Source organism: Salvia splendens, chromosome 12, assembly GCF_004379255.2.
Source record: "Salvia splendens isolate huo1 chromosome 12, SspV2, whole genome shotgun sequence".
Taxonomy (NCBI): domain Eukaryota; kingdom Viridiplantae; phylum Streptophyta; class Magnoliopsida; order Lamiales; family Lamiaceae; genus Salvia; species Salvia splendens.
In genome coordinates, this window is record NC_056043.1 from 9,829,778 (window position 1) to 9,847,489 (window position 17,712).

General features: G+C 43.7%; 1 pseudogene; it reads left to right on the top strand.

Annotated features, from left to right (window-relative positions):
- The first annotated feature begins 1,300 nt into the window (after positions 1–1,300).
- On the top strand, positions 1,301–16,677 carry LOC121757509 (annotated as a pseudogene).
- The last annotated feature ends 1,035 nt before the right edge of the window (positions 16,678–17,712 follow it).

The following is a 17,712-nucleotide window of genomic DNA, read 5'->3' on the forward strand; positions in this document are numbered from 1 at the left end:
ATATTGCGTCCAACATGAAATTTGTAATTGATTGTAAAACACCAATTTTCTTGTTAAAACTCAATTCTATTTTAATAGATATCTTGAGATATTTTCTTACGAAGTTTTGTTATAGCATCTATAACTGCTTCCGGTTTAGGGGGACAACCCGGCAAGTAGACATAGATACGCATTAGTTTATCGACTCCCCGAACAGTACTTTACGAATCAGTACTGAACATCTCTCCTGTAATTGTAGGGTTTAGATTTAGGTACTAAACAACCCTAATTGTACAGGCTCCCATAGCAATAACATATTTCGGTTCGGGCATTTGCTCGTATAATCTCACCAAGGAGGGGGCCATTTTCATTGTTACTGTTCCAGCTGTTAAAATTAGATCCGCTTGTCTGGGACTCGATCTTGGTACTAGTCCATAACGATCAAAGTCAAACCGTGATCCTATTAGTGAAGCAAATTCAATAAAACAACAACTGGTACCATAGAGAAGCGGCCATAAACTGGAGAGTCTTGACCAATTTGAAAGATCATTTAATGAGGTTGATTGTTCGATTAAGTAAAGGAAACTCAATGGAATTCATAACTTTTCAATCTTTTTTCCCTTTTCTTTTTATTGTCTGAATAGTCAGGAGCTAAGACCATTCCAATGCCCCCTTTCGCCATGCATAAACTAAACCAACAATTAAGATAAGCACGAAAATGAAAGCTTCTATAAATACAGATACGCCCAATACATCGAAACTCATTGCCCATGGCAAAAACAACAAAAATAAAGTAGTAGTAGTACCTTTTTTTACAATTATCTTTCGGATTAAAATATTTTGTTAAAACATTGAACAATTAGAAAAAATCTAATATTTACTTATTTTAAATTATACTAATGCTTTATGATCCAAAGATTTAAACGTATACTACTACTATTTTGCAATATTTTTCTGTATACATGACTATCTTTAAATGTTGGACATATCTAGTATTCCTATGTTAATATAAAATGGACCAAAATGACAAAAACGGAGTTGAATGAGTGAGTAATAACTAAATGAAGGAGCATGTCTAACAATTCGGAAACAGTATCAATATCTTAGCATAATCAAGGTTGATATTTTGTTTGCAAAAAAAAGCATATATATAGCATTGCTGGTCAAGTCAAGTAAGAAAGAGCAGAAATATATCCGAAGACACACTTTCTGGAATGAAGGCAGCTCACGTTTTAGAATTCAAATAAAACAAGATAAAAATCTGCATGCAGTTTTGGAAGCTTGTTCCCAGATATTTCTATCATGAATCTGCAAATGTAGGGTTCTCCTTCACTCATCAATATCTTATCTCTCCCACATAATTTCTTCATTTTTTTCCATCTTAAAAAAAAACATTCAAGAGCGCCAAAAGAGTTTCCCATGGCTTCCACAGCTTCCAACCTCTCCTCCAAACCAAAACTCTTCTCATCATATCTAAGTTCAAAAACACAATTAAATCCCAACAGCACCTTCATCGCATTACCAACATTTCATTCTTCAAACAAAATCCGACTTCGAGGCGAGTACAACTCCGCCACCGCGAGGTACAGTGAAGTGGTGGCGGATGAAGAGATCGACAAGATTAGGCGGCTGCAGAACGGCTCGGATGTGCGTGGAGTGGCGGTGGAAGGCGAGAAGGGGAGGCCGGTGAACCTGACGCCGCCAGCCGTGGAGGCGATTGCTGAGAGCTTTGGGGAGTGGGTGAGGAATGAGTTGGGGAGAGGAGAAGGAGAAGGAGGAGAAGCAGTTAGGGTGTCTCTGGGGAAGGATCCGAGGATTTCAGGCGGGGTTCTGAGCGTGGCAGTGTTTGCGTGGCTGGGGCGGGCGGGGTGCGTGGGTTTCGACATGGGACTCGCCACCACGCCGGCTTGCTTCATGAGCACTGTGCTGCCTCCCTTTTTGTTCGATGCTTCTGTTATGGTAGGATAAACCATATATTTGATTATAGCATACTCTCTTAGTCCAAACATTTTCTTTTTCTCTTTACATAATCATTTATGGTCCCGACTACTTTTCCTTCTTCTATCTTACTTTACCAATTACGCATTAAAATATGTGTCATCTGCAATTAGCATATTTTTATGGGACGAAGAGAATAGTATTCATTATTACTTCCTCCGTCCCCATTAATTGAGACCAATATCCTTTTTTGTCTGTCACCAATTAATAGGGAACGGAGGGGGTACTACATAGATGAAGAGGGTATAAATTTATTGGGCTATGATAGTCTCTTGTAAGAGCATCTCCAATAACCGGCGTCACCACCGCGACGCCGATTTTTCACCGACGCCGGTTTGACGCCGAACCATTGGAACCGGCGTCGGCGAAATCGGCGTCAAAATCGGCGTCGCCATGCCGATTCCCGCGCTGACGCCGGTTCCGACGCCGATCCTCACGGGCGCCATTGTGCGTCCCGGATCGGCGCCAAACCGGCGTCGGATTAAAAAATTTTTTTGTTTGTTTTTCGAAAACACTATATATACGCGCGTTGAACCTCATTTTCATTCGCACCACTTGTTTTAACGAGTATTCTCTCTACCTTACTTTCTGTTCAAGATCAATTTAAGAAATGAGTAATGCCGGTGGTAGTGGTGGGGATGCGGATGAGTACGAGCGTATGATGAACGAAGAGCTAGATGCCTATACGAGCCGTGAGGTTGATCGATGGATGCAGAGTTATATGCAGCCGGCGGCACCTCGCCCACGACCAGTTGTCCACCGTCGACAAGTGGTGCATCGTGATCATGAAGCTGCACATCAGCGCCTGTTCACAGATTACTTCGCAGAGGAGCCGCGTTTTGACGCCAACCATTTCAGGCGTCGTTTTAGGATGAGGCGGGACTTATTTATGCGTATTGTTAACGCATTGGAGCAGCGATATCTGTATTTCCGCTTCAGGCACGATGCGGCTGGCAGACCCGGCCACACCCCTATTCAAAAGTGCACTGCGGCAATCAGGCAGTTGGCCTACGGCACCGCGGCATACATGTGGGACGAATACCTCCACATCGGTGAGACGACTGCCATCGAATGTATGAAGTATTTCTGCCAGGGCGTGATCGAAGTATTCGGTGATCAGTATCTCCGAAAGCCTACCCCCGAAGATTGCCGGAATCTGCTGCGGATGCACGGGGATCAGCACGGGTTCCCGGGAATGCTAGGCAGCATAGATTGTATGCATTGGGAATGGAAGAACTGTCGCGCTGCCTGGAAGGGGTTTTACACGACCGGCTACAAGGGAAAAAATCCCACGATGATCCTCGAGGTCGTGGCTGATTACCGGTTGTGGATTTGGCATGCGTATTTTGGGATAGCCGGTTCGAACAACGACCTAAACGTCCTCAACTCGTCGCCCCTTTTCAACGAGCAGTGCCAGGGCGTCGGTCCGGCCATCAGTTTTGTCGCCAACGGCAACCAGCATGATATGGGCTACTACTTGGCGGATGGGATATACCCTAGGTGGCCCGTCTTTGTGAAGACGATCCGGTGCGCATCAGATCCGAAGAAGGCCTACTTTGCGACGCGGCAGGAGTCGGCGCGAAAGGACGTGGAGCGCGCATTTGGTGTGCTTCAAGCTTGATGGGCTGCAGTTAAGGGACCAACGCGTTTGTGGCATGTCGACTGCATTGCTGATATAATGTACGCCTGTATTATCATGCACAACATGATCGTCGAAGATGAAGGTGTACAACTGACTGATTTGGCCACCGACGATAATGAAGCAGGTCCAAGCCACGGCGTCACCACCGCCAACGTACGAGGTGGGGTACCGCACGATGAAGAAGCCCTCCTCCAAGTACATGCCGACATGCGTCAGACGGAGGCTCATATTCGACTGCAAAAGGATTTAGTTGAAGAGTTGTGGGCGCGGAGGATTGCAAGGCGTTAGTTTTTATGCAAATTTATGTAATTTTTTAAATGTAATTTTTTTAATTATTGTACTTTTTTTTAAAATTAATGTACTTTTTAAATTTTAATATTATTATTCGAATTTTCCGTATTTGTCTCGTAAATTAAATTCCGTATGTTGATACGCGTGTAAATTAAATTATATAATTGTTATTAGTGATGTGGATAGGTAGTGTGAAGGCTATGTGAGGGCTATTTGATGTCCAGTTGATGTGGCAAGCTGATGTGGCAGGAGAATTGTTGATATAAACGGGAAGTCCAAGGCCCGGGCTGACCCGACCACGACTCCCCTTAAGCTGCCCGGAAGGCCCGTCACGAGATCAATGAGACAAAGGCTTCGGGAAGGCGTTTCAAACTTCATTAGGAGGGGAATGGAGGAGGCAGATGGAATGCCCGGTCGGGCGAATCCACACCTCCAAAACGCCCGACCGGGCGTTTGTGCGCTGAGCATCGTCCACAGTCCAGAAAGTTCGCCCGACCGGGCGATTTCACCATCCCAGAACGCCCGACCGGGCGTTTGTGCGCTGAGCATCGTCCACAGTCCAGAAAGTTTGCCCGACCGGGCGATTTCACCATCCCAGAACGCCCGACCGGGCGTTTGAAGAAGCAGCGCCGAATCCAGAAAGTTCGCCCGACCGGGCGATTTCACTTTCCCAAAACGCCCGGCCGGGCGATTCAACTTTTACATCCGATTTTCCTTGTGTTTTTAGCCCTTTTCTTGGGTTTCCAACCCTAACTATAAATATCCTTTTTGTAAGACTTTAAGGGCAGACTTTGATGAATGTTATTATGAAGACTCCTTTGAGAGCATCTCCCATGTGAGATTTCTATCCAAATTCCTACATTGTAGGTTGCTTGTTTTATGTTCATTTGGCTAAATCAAGTATAGGTATGCATTTATGGTTGTGTAGTCATGAATGTGGAGCCAATGGAGTGTTTGCTTTGGGTGAAAGTAGCCTAGGGTTGCCCACATCTCTTTGTGGGAGGTCATAGGTCCTCAAAGAGGATTCCTCCTTCTTTACACTTTCTTCTCACCTTCTTTCTCTCCATCCAAAACCATTTTGAGTTTAGTTTTTGTGGCTAGCTCAACTTATCTTTACTTTATCTTTGAAAACACAAAAAAAATTGAAATCAAACACCGCTTTGGGTATTTCTTGGGCACATGGAAGGTTTCCCTCACAAGGAACCTTTATCATTTGGTATCTAGAGCCTAGGTGCCTACCAAGTGTTTGATTTTAAACCTCTATGAAATTTCATTTTCCTTGTTTTTCCTTATTTCTTTTGTTTTAGCCTTTGCTTGTTTATTGGTCAATTGTTGTAGGATTGAGCTGATTTTTGGTGTGCATGAACCTTGATATATGAACTATTGTCCTGAAAAATCTCAGCCAAAAATTCTATCATTTGATAGGTCAAATTAATGTGTGAAGTTGCTGCCCTGTTTTGTGCCCTAGTTTGACAGATTTGGGGAAAACGTAAAATCGAGGGTCTTCTCGAAAACCTGCTATATTGGGGATATTTTTCCCTCTTTCTAAACCCTTTAATCTTGTTATCTACCAAGTTTCATCAATTTTGGGGTTGGGTAGCCATATCAAAAAAATTTCCTAAAGATCAGCCAAGAGTTACATAAATTTTCAGCTCAACTAAGTTTGTTTGTTAGCTTCCTTAGGCATTGAACCTTACTTTCACATGCTTGATTGGCCTTACTTGCTTGGTTATATTGCCTATGTGTATACCTTGATTGATTTGTCTTAGCGCTTGCATTTTGGAAGTTGGATATTGAGAGTGAGTGAACCTAGCCCTCACTATATTCTAAGCCTTTTTCCGAGTGACATTGGTGAGTGAATTGGGGGTGGGATTACCAATTGGGAAGTGAGTTCTTACTAAAATCTCCCCTTCTTGTGTGTGTGAGTGTGGATTTTACTAACCCTTAGGACTAGATCCTAGTTTTTTTTTTTTTTTTATTTCTTATTGTAGGTACCATTGTGAATGCCACCTCGTACTAGATCCACCACGATGGGGGATCCGCAACCGGGTGCGAGCACGAGTCTTAGTGTGGCGGGGGATGAGTTGAGAAACTTGATGGAAAAAATTATGACGGATTTGAGGGATCTAAAAGAAGGCCAAACCACAATGCATGTCACTCAAGATGCTATGTTCGGGGATTTGAAGGAACTCAAGGTGAACCAAGCATCCATCCATGAAAACCAAACTTTTCTCCACGACGAGCTCAACGCTTTGAAGGCCGTGCGACTATCAAGGTCAAACACCCCTAGGAGCAATCACACACATCATGATGCCTCCGAGGGGAGTAATGGAGAGGAAGAGCCATATGGTTGGTACGATCATGGGGGGCGCGGGGGACAAGGAGGAGGACGGAATGGGAATAGGAATGGTAGGTTCGGGAACATGATGGGCGGAAGAGGAAATGGAAACATGGGGCACCATGGGTGGAATGGTAGGCATGGAAGATATAGAAACTATGAGGAGGAGATGGAGCCGCGGTATGATGATCCCACCAAGTCTATCAAGCACACATTTCCCGAGTTCCACGGCAAGTTTGATCCCGAGGCCTACTTGGAATGGGAGTCACAAATGAGCAAAATTTTCTCACTCCATAACTTTTTGGAAGGTGATAAGGTGAAGGTGGCAATAGCCGAGTTTCGTGGCAATGCGGATACATGGTGGAATGATACGATGAGGAGGAGAAGGATGGTTAGGGGAGGGGAAGTGGGTTCGTGGGCGGAGTTGTGTGAGCTCATGAGGACTACCTTTGTACCAAAGTCCTATTTCCTCCGACTTCGAGGGGAGTTTCAAGATTTGAAGCAAGGGACGAAGAGCGTAATGGAGTACTACTATGAACTCCTATCATTGATGAGCAAGGTAGGGGTGGAGGAGCGAGAAGAGGCGACTCAAGATCGATTTATCCATGGCCTTAACATCAACTTGAAGCACAAGGTGCAAGTGGAGGCATTGAGGGGAATTTCCTTGGACGAGGTGATTGGGTTTGCCGACACTTTTGAGAGGCAAAGTAAGGAGTTGGTTTCTAGCCGGGCTAAATGGGCGTCTAGCCAAACCGGAGGGACGGGGACTAGCAAGTGGAGTGCTCCCGGCAAGAAGGTGGAAAACATGGCCAATCCAAACACCCAAGGGAGGCCGATCGCGAAGGCTCTACCGGGTACTCAACCTATTAAAGCTATAGCCCCTATGGAAGACAAGAAGGTTCAATGTTTCAAGTGCAAGGGGTATGGCCATTATGCACGCGAGTGCCCAAACCAACGGGTAATGGTTATCGGGCAAGATGGTAGCGTGTATAGTGAGGAAGATGAAGAAGATGGGGAGGGTGTGGGCACTAAAGAAGTGAGCCCGGACACCGACATAGCTTTTTCTAGTGGCGAAGAAGAAGATACACCCTTAAGGGCTATGGTTGTACTCCGAATGCTCAATGTACAACCCAACCTTGAGGAGCATAAGGAGCAAAGGTGCAACATCTTTCATATGAAGTGTAAGGTGAAGTCCAAGACGTGCTTGGTCATCATAGATGGAGGGAGTTGTACAAATGTGGTGTGTGACCGGTTGGTGGCCAAGTTGGGATTGAAGGTACTTAAACACCCAAACCCCTACAAATTGCAATGGTTAGGGGACTCCGGAGAGTTGAGGGTGAAGGCTCAATGCAAAGTTCCATTGAAGATTGGAGAAGTTGAGGAAGACATCCTATGTGATATCATTCCTATGACGGCATGTCATGTTTTGCTAGGGAGGCCATGGGAGTTTGATAGAAGGGCCTACAAAAATGGCTTCACGAATGAGTATTTCTACATGCTCAACGGGTTGAAGGTTCGTTTGAAGCCATTGCTACCTAGTGCCGTGTTTGAGGCTAGCCAACATCTACAAAAGGAAAGAGAGAGAGATAGGGAAAAAAGGCTAGTAGAAGAATGTGAGCTAAAAAAGCCAAGTGAGAGTGGGGGTGGTGAGAGAAAAATAAAAGCGCCCAAAGGAGAGCACACACAAACAAGAGGGGGAAAGGAATGTTTGATAGCTAGTAAAACCGACCTTGGGTGGGCACTAAACAATCACCCCTCCGTTCTCCTCGTGGTCCGTAAGGATTTGTGCTTAGCTACTAACCTTGACCCGTATCCTTTGATTGTCCAAAGTGTGTTGCAGGAATTTGAAGATGTATTCCCGGAAGAACTCCCGAGTGAACTCCCTCCCATGAGGGGGATCGAGCATCAAATTGACCTTTTGCCGGGATCATCACTCCCAAACCGGGCCGCATACAAGGCGAACCCCAAGGAGACACAAGAGCTACAAAGGCAAGTCGAGGAACTCCTTGCCAAAGGTCTAATTCGTGAATCTCTATCTCCTTGTGCCGTACCCGTCATTCTTGTACCTAAGAAGGACGGAAGTTGGAGGATGTGTGTAGATTGTAGGGCAATTAACAAAATCACCATCAAATATAGACACCCTATACCTAGGTTAGACGACATGTTAGAGGATCTTTGTGGCTCTATATGTTTTTCTAAAATTGATTTGGCTAGTGGATATCACCAAATTCGCATGAAAGAGGGAGATGAATGGAAAACCGCTTTCAAAACCAAATTTGGCTTATATGAATGGCTTGTGATGCCTTTTGGTTTGACTAATGCCCCTTCTACATTCATGCGTTTGATGAATCATGTACTTCGTCCTTTTATTGGGAAATTTGTGGTGGTATATTTTGATGATATCTTGATTTATAGTCGTAGTGTTGAAGAGCATGCTAGTCATCTTAGGAATGTGCTTGAAGTGTTGAGAATGCATACTTTATATGCCAAGTTGCCTAAATGCACTTTTTGTGTTGAGGAAGTTGTGTTTCTTGGTTTTGTTGTGGGAAAGGAAGGAGTGCGGGTAGATGAGGAAAAGGTGAAAGCCATTAGGGAATGGCCAACACCTAGGAATGTGAGTGAGGTTAGGTCCTTTCATGGCCTTGCTAGCTTCTATAGGAGGTTTGTTAGGGATTTTTCCACAAAAGCTTCACCCTTGAACCACCTTGTCAAAAAAAATGTTGAGTTTAAGTGGGGGGAGGAGCAAGAGAGAGCGTTTAGTACTTTGAAAAATGACCTCACGCATGCTCCCTTACTAGCACTCCCCAATTTTGATAAAACTTTTGAACTTGAGTGTGATGCAAGTGGTGTGGGGATCGGGGGAGTTCTCATGCAAGAGGGTAAGCCCATAGCTTACTTCTCGGAAAAACTAAATCAAGCCCAATTGAACTACCCCACATACGACAAGGAGTTGTATGCTATAGTCCGTTGCCTTGAGAATTGGCAACACTACTTGATGCACAAGGAGTTTGTGATACACACGGATCATGAGTCTATTAAGTTCTTAGGAGGTCAACATAAACTTGATAAAAGGCATGCTAAATGGAGTGTTTTCCTAGAGACTTTTCCCTATGTCATTAGGTACAAGAAGGGAAAGGACAATGTGGTTGCCGATGCTCTTTCTAGGAAGCCTTTTGAGACCTTGCATGATGGCACTTTACTTGTGAGTGATACCGTGTGTTTGAGAAAGCGTGTGCTTACTATGTGTGCCTCCAAATATGTTGGATTTGAGTTTATTAAAGACCTTTATGAGCATGATCATGACTTTTCTTCTATTTACGGAGCTTGTGAAAAAGGTGCTTTTGATAAATACTATAAGTTGGATGGCTATCTTTTTAGAGAGAATAGGTTGTGCATACCTTCATGCTCTTTGAGAAACTTGTTGATTAAGGAGGCTCACCTAGGGGGCCTAATGGGTCATTTTGGGTTGCTTAAAACTTTTGACATACTAAGTGAGCATTTCTTTTGGCCTTGCATGAAGAAGCATGTTGAAAAGTTTTGTAGTAGTTGCTTAGAGTGTAGGCAAGCCAAGTCTAAATCTAACAATTATGGTCTTTACACCCCTTTGCCTACTCCTACACATCCTTGGGTAGACTTGTCCATGGACTTTGTTCTAGGTCTCCCAATGTCTCCTCGGAAAAATGATAGCATCTTTGTGGTGGTGGATAGGTTTTCCAAAATGGCTCACTTCATTCCATGTCGGAAGACAAGTGATGCCAAATTCATTGCTAGTTTATTTTTCAAGGAGGTTGTAAGAATCCATGGGGTCCCGAGAACTATTGTAAGTGATAGAGACGTCAAATTTTTGAGTTTCTTTTGGAAAACGCTTTGGGGTAGGATGGGCACCAAACTTCTTTTCTCTACCACCGCACATCCCCAAACGGATGGTCAAACGGAAGTCGTAAACCGCTCATTGGGAACTCTTCTCCGTGCCTTGGTTTTTGAAAATAAAACTTCTTGGGAAGAATGTTTGCCTATAGCCGAATTTGCTTATAATAGGACCATACATTCCACCACCCAACAATCTCCTTTTGAGGTTGTCTATGGTTTCAATCCACTCACCCCGTTGGACTTGTCCACGGCCGATTTGCCTTTGTCTTATATGGTTGATGTAGGTGGGATGAAGAAGGCCAAGTTTGTACAAGACTTGCACACTCGAGTGCAAGAACGAATCCGCAAGATGGGGGAACAAGTAGCTCAAAGGGTGAACAAAGGGCGAAAGAAAATGTTGTTCAACCCCGGAGATTGGGTTTGGGTACACTTTCGGAAAATGCGTTTTCCCGACAAAGCAAAATCCAAGCTTGCCCCGCGAGGGGATGGCCCATTTATGGTCCTAGAGCGTGTGAACGACAATGCCTACATCATTGATCTTCCCGGTGAGTATAACGTGAGTTGTACTTTTAATGTGGCTGACTTGAGCCCGTTTGATTTTGTAGGGGACGACCCAGATTTGAGGACAAATCCTTCTCAAGAGGGAGAGGATGATATAAACGGGAAGTCCAAGGCCCGGGCTGACCCGACCACGACTCCCCTTAAGCTGCCCGGAAGGCCCGTCACGAGATCAATGAGACAAAGGCTTCGGGAAGGCGTTTCAAACTTCATTAGGAGGGGAATGGAGGAGGCAGATGGAATGCCCGGTCGGGCGAATCCACACCTCCAAAACGCCCGACCGGGCGTTTGTGCGCTGAGCATCGTCCACAGTCCAGAAAGTTCGCCCGACCGGGCGATTTCACCATCCCAGAACGCCCGACCGGGCGTTTGTGCGCTGAGCATCGTCCACAGTCCAGAAAGTTTGCCCGACCGGGCGATTTCACCATCCCAGAACGCCCGACCGGGCGTTTGAAGAAGCAGCGCCGAATCCAGAAAGTTCGCCCGACGGGGCGATTTCACTTTCCCAAAACGCCCGGCCGGGCGATTCAACTTTTACATCCGATTTTCCTTGTGTTTTTAGCCCTTTTCTTGGGTTTCCAACCCTAACTATAAATATCCTTTTTGTAAGACTTTAAGGGCAGACTTTGATGAATGTTATTATGAAGACTCCTTTGAGAGCATCTCCCATGTGAGATTTCTATCCAAATTCCTACATTGTAGGTTGCTTGTTTTATGTTCATTTGGCTAAATCAAGTATATGTATGCATTTATGGTTGTGTAGTCATGAATGTGGAGCCAATGGAGTGTTTGCTTTGGGTGAAAGTAGCCTAGGGTTGCCCACATCTCTTTGTGGGAGGTCATAGGTCCTCAAAGAGGATTCCTCCTTCTTTACACTTTCTTCTCACCTTCTTTCTCTCCATCCAAAACCATTTTGAGTTTAGTTTTTGTGGCTAGCTCAACTTATCTTTACTTTATCTTTGAAAACACAAAAAAAATTGAAATCAAACACCGCTTTGGGTATTTCTTGGGCACATGGAAGGTTTCCCTCACAAGGAACCTTTATCAATTGTAGTGCTGATGATGTGGCAGTGTGAATGCTATTTGAGGGCTATTTGACGTCCTAACCTATTGGAGATGCTCTAAGTTTGTTTGTACTATGTTTCTATTTTTCTTTTTCCTTTTTTTTGGTGGGGATGGGGTGAGGTGAGGGGCACGTTCTTTTGTACATTCGGCAACATAGATTACTTTCATGGAGTATTTTTTTCTTAAAGTTCCACAATATTATTAGAGAGGGAATTTCAACCATTTCATTTGATTGAAATCAAAATTAAATGTTTGAATAAATGTTTAGTCTGGATCAAATGTGTCTTCATAAAAGAATTGATTAATAAAGTAGTGATTTTGAGTAATTGGATGCAAAAATGTGTGTTGGAACAGATGACAGCGTCGCACTTGCCGTACACTAGAAATGGGTTAAAGTTCTTTACAAAAAGAGGAGGGCTGACGTCATCGGAGGTGGAGGAGATATGCGAGAAAGCTGGCGGGAAATATGCGAATCGGCAGGCTAAAGTGTCGACGGCGCTTAAGGTTCGGCCGAAGACGGTGGATTTGATGAGCGCCTACTCTAATCATCTAGAGATATCATCAAGCAAAGAGTCAATCATCCTTCCCATTATGATTCCCCTCTTCAAGGATTTCAGGTTCTCTCAATGCCTTTCTCCTTCACTAAAACCATAGTACTCCCTCCGTCCCGGCCTAAGAAAAACGTTTCTATTTTGGCACAAGAATTTAGGTAGTGGTGTTTAGTGAATTAAATTATTAGTAGTAAAGTAAGAGAGAGAGTAAAGTAAGAAAGAAAAAGAGATAAAAAAGTAATAGAGATGCTAAAGTAAGAAAAAGTAAGAGAAAATAAAGTAAGATATAAGATAAAGTAGGAGGGATGAGAGGATAAAATAGGAGAGATGAGTGAGTTGATTGTTGCCAAAAAAAGAAATGTCTCACTTAGGTTGGGACGTATTAAAAAGGAATACGTCTCACTTAGGCTGAGACGGAGGGAGTAATATTTTTTTGCTAACTATTCACTAAATTAATACTCCCCCGTTTTGTTAATTGGGTCGTTTTTCTATTTTAAGAAGTTCCAAGATAATTGACTCATTTCTATTTTTGACAAACGATAACTCTCTCTTGCTTTATTTTATCTTCATCTTTCTTACTTTATTCACCATCGGAGGGAGTGCTAACTTGAACCTCTTTAAAAAATACTCCATATTTTCTTATTTAGACGGTCCTCAATAAATATCTCATTTCACTTTTTCTAATTTTAGTAAATGAACTCCACATTCCACTAACTCATTCTACTTACAATTATCAAAAAAATATTAATATCAAAGTGGGGTACATATTCGACTAACTTTTTCCACCCACTTTTCTCCACAAAGTCAAACAATTTCTTAAAATCAACACCGGTCAAACATGAGACATTTAATGGGGACCGGAGGGAGTAGTACGTTAATATTTCTAAATTAATAAAATTTCGCTATTGCATTAGGGCATCCACAGTGGGGAGGACGATAGGCCGCCCGATGCCTCGGGCGCGCCATCGTCTGCCACTGTGGGTGCGCAGACGATGGACGATGCGTCGTCATCGCCCTAAGCTTAGTCAGCGGACGAAGCGCGGATGATAGGGCATCGTCCGCGCCATCGGCCGTCCACTGTGGGCGACGCGGACGGTGGCGCGGATAATGCAACATGTTTTTTTTATTTTTTTTTATTTTTTAAATTCGAAAATTGTGTTTATATAAATACCCCTACCCCACATATCATTTGTAACCTTTCGATTCAGTTTTCCACTCTCAACTTACGCTGTAAAATGGATTGCCCGACCCCTACCCCACATTTCATTTGTCAATACTCAAGTCCCAATAGCCCGATGTTTGGAGACGGTGCACGTTGGCCGGGTACACAACCTAACGAATATCGGTAGTTCGACCCCAACACGCAGTACGATCTCGATTTTAGTACGGATTCGTATGGTCTCTCTGACATGGAGCCGTCTCCAACTCGCCCTGCCGCCCCTTCCCGTGCGCCGCCGCCTCGGCCGCCGTCCCCTCCGCTGACGCGCCGTCGGCCGCCACCTCCTCCGCCGCTGCCACTCCCGCCAGAAAGAAGCGGACCAAGTACAGGAAGTACAAGTTGCCACCTCCGGCAACGAATGAAGAGTATGCCCCCGGACGTACGAACTACCAACCGGATGAAACCCTGGTCTTGGCGAGGTGTTGGGTGGATATATCGGAGGATCCGATATTCGCAAACAACCAAAAGCAACTCGCGTACTGGGAGCGCATCGCCTATTGCTACAATGAGGCGAAGCCGCCGACCCCGTATAAGCGCCATAGGGAGCAGGTCCGTAAGCACTGGGATCAGGTGAAGAAGCAAGTCAACCTGTTCGCGACGGAGTACGAGAAGTGCTCGAGGGAGCAGGGAAGCGGCAAGCGCGATGTGCGCGATAGAGCTGTTGTCTTACCAGTCCCTGTACGACGACTTCAAGCATTTCAGTATCTGGGCGCTCTTGAGGGACAAACAGAAGTTCCAAGGCGGGATTTTGCACACCGGTGCGACGAAGAGGACGAAGACCACCGACGCTGATGGTTACAGGAGCAGCGAAAGCGGAACTCGTCCTTGGACCTCAACTGGACGTACACGGAGGAAGAGAGTTCCGGCGCACCGATGTCCTCCCGACGTCCCATAGGCGTCAAGGCTGCGAAGAACAAGGGGAAGACGACATCCTCCTCGCAAGCCGCCTCCCCATCGCCGATCCTGACCCCTACCCCGACCCCGGCGGCACTTGCCTACTCGGAGTTGGCAACGACCTCGATGGCGCGGACGTTGTTGGACACACACAACGCCCTCATGAAGTGTACGGATCCGATCAGAGCTGAATACCTCCAGGGGTTGATCGATGAGATGCGACGGAAGTTGGGAATTTTGTAGAGTAGAACTTTTTTTTTATTTTTAACCAGTGTAACTTTTTTTTATCAATGTAGTATTTGTCGTTTTTCATTTAATCATTGTGTTTTTTAATTAGTTTGCATTTGTATATTTGAAAACATTTAAATTAATTAAGAAAACAATAGCAAAACCTATAGGGCGCGCCTTAGGGCGCCTCACTACAGGTGGAAGGGTAGGAGGATAAAATGCTGACGTGGCGATGCATATGGCGGGCTTTAGGGCGCCCCACTGCTGATGCCCTTAGTCCAAAATACTTTGTTGCATGGGATTAAAGCATGCATCTCCATTGGCAATGGCAGATAATTGTAAACGCCGGCAACGGCTCCGGCGGGTTCTTCACATGGGACGTGCTCGACAAGCTGGGCGCCGACACGTTTGGATCCCTCCACCTCAACCCGGACGGCATGTTCCCCAACCACATCCCCAACCCGGAGGACAAGACCGCCATGGCCCTCACACTCGCCGCCGTCCTCCAAACCAACGCCGATCTTGGGATCGTCTTCGACACGGACGTCGACCGCAGCGGCGTCGTAGACAAGGACGACAACCCCATCAACGGCGACAAGCTCATCGCCCTCATGTCCGCCATCGTCCTCAAGGAGCACCCCGGCACCACAGTCGTCACCGATGCCCGCACCAGCTTGGCCCTCACGCGCTTCATAACGGACAGAGGCGGTCGCCACTGCTTGTATCGAGTCGACTACCACAACGTCATCGACAAAGGAGCTCAGCTTAATCGAGACGACGTCGAAACGCATTTGATGATGGAGACGTCCGGGCACGGAGCCTTGAAGGAGAACTACTTTCTTGATGATGGTACTTACTTTCACTAAAAAAACCTATCTTTTTAAGGACACAAAAATTTAGACGCAATCAAGATTTTAAAAAATAAGGACAAATTAACTTCTTTTTTTTTGCTTTTTAGGACACTTTCATTTGTATCCTCTAATTTTAGTTGGGACACCAACAATAGGGACATTTTTTGAAGTGATGGTGGTATATTTAGAAACACAAATTAGCATCCTTAATTACTTTAAAAAATATCTTTAATGGTTTTTTTTATAGTGTTTTTCCCTTTTTGTTCCACATTGACAAACTGGTGATCTGACACTTTGTAAATGAGTGGATAGCCCTTTCCCCTTATAAAGCCTTTTTAAGGTGTCCCTTTCCCCCGATAAAGCATTTTTAAGGGGTGAGTAACTCATTTCTAATAGCGGGGTTTATTTGCAATTGCAGGAGCATATATGGTGGTGAAGATAATAATTTAGATGGTGAGGATGAAGCTGCAAGGGTCGGAGGAAGGAATTGGGAGTTTGATCAAAGATCTTGAGGAGACTTTGGAGTCGGTGGAGCTGAGGATGGATGTGTTGTCGGAGCCTAGGTTTGCAAAGGCCAAAGCTGTGGAGATCATCGAGGAGTTCAGGAACTACATCGGGGTACGTAAGGGATGTCAGTTGGATCAGTCCATTAGTTTAATTTGAGTTTGTGTAATGAAAATATAATTATTGATCAGGAAGGAAAATTGGAAGGTTGGGAGCTGGATTCATGTGGAGATTGTTGGGTAAGTGATGGGTGTCTAGTGGACTCCAATGAAGCTGCATTTGCTATTGATACCCATATGTACAGGTATAATTAAATGTTACACTTTTGGTCTATAATATGACTATATGGGGATGTATTGGGTTTTCAATTATTCATGTTTGTGAATGTGATTAGGGCCAAAGTGTGTTCTAGTGATGAGGGGGAATATGGGTGGATACATTTGCATAATCCAAATATAGCTGTTAATCTACAATCCACAATTCGAGGAGGGTGTCAATCCATGACAACAACTCTTAGGGACAAGTATGCCTTCTTACTATTCAATTTTTATTTTATTTTTGTGAAAATAATACTAGTACTAATATTGAATCGTGGTTTAATTTTTCTCAGGTTTCTTGTCTCCAGTGGCTTGCATAAATTTCTTGATATTTCACTGATAGACAAGTTTGCCAACAAAGGGGAATTGTAACTTTAATTTCAAAATATTTGCATATACATGTAAAATTTGAATATGCACATACAAAGAGATCTCTTGTATATATTTGTGTGAATATTGATCCAAAATTTAAAGATACTCACGAAGAGGAATAGAGGACAGTAATTTGATCTGCTTCATCACATTGGGTTGCTTTGAGGTTGTAAATTCTCTCTCTTTTATTTGTAAGCCGAATTTCCACAATTATCACATTGGAGAAAGAGGTGATGCAGTTAGAATATATGGTTTTTCATGTTGAGATTAGGGTATCATTAACGCAGCCCCGGCTGGTTGCATCACTCGGATTGGTTGTGCAGATCGACTGTGCACTGAGGTGTGGTTCGGTTGCGTTTTGCGAGTGGTGTACCGCATCACGAGCCATTTCTTCCTTTTTATTTAAAATTCAATTTCTTATACTTCCTCTGTCCCAACTAAGTTGTGACAAAAAGCCAGGATAAAAAAAATCAATTAAAGAAGTTAATTCTAGGATATTGATTTCAGAGTGATTACTGGTATAAGTTTCTGAAATATCGAAAAATTGAGAAAGAAAAAATAATGAAAATAAATGTAAGAAAAAGTAATGAAAAAATAATGTAATATTGTGAAGAACAATAATACTTCATTAGAGAGAGAAATTAATCATAAATGGAACTAGACTAATTTTTGTGGAAAGATTAAAATCTAAAAATAGTATTCCCTTGATCACCTAATTTAAAATAGCTCAATTTTTTCATTTCGGTCTATCTTATAAAATTAGTCTACTTCCATTTTTTAAATTTATTTTTACCATACATTATAGTACTAATGATATATGGATCTTACTATCCATTAATATTATTGCAACTATTTTTTATTTTTTAATATCTCATTTTATTAATTTTATATTAAAACTTCGTGTCTATCTTAAAAAGGTTTTTCTTTAAGGGAGAAATGAAGTGCTATTGATTATGAATGGATGCCAACAAAATAAGATGATTTGTTTTCCTGAAGGCAATACCAATTGTTACTTGTTCTACAACCACTCAAAAG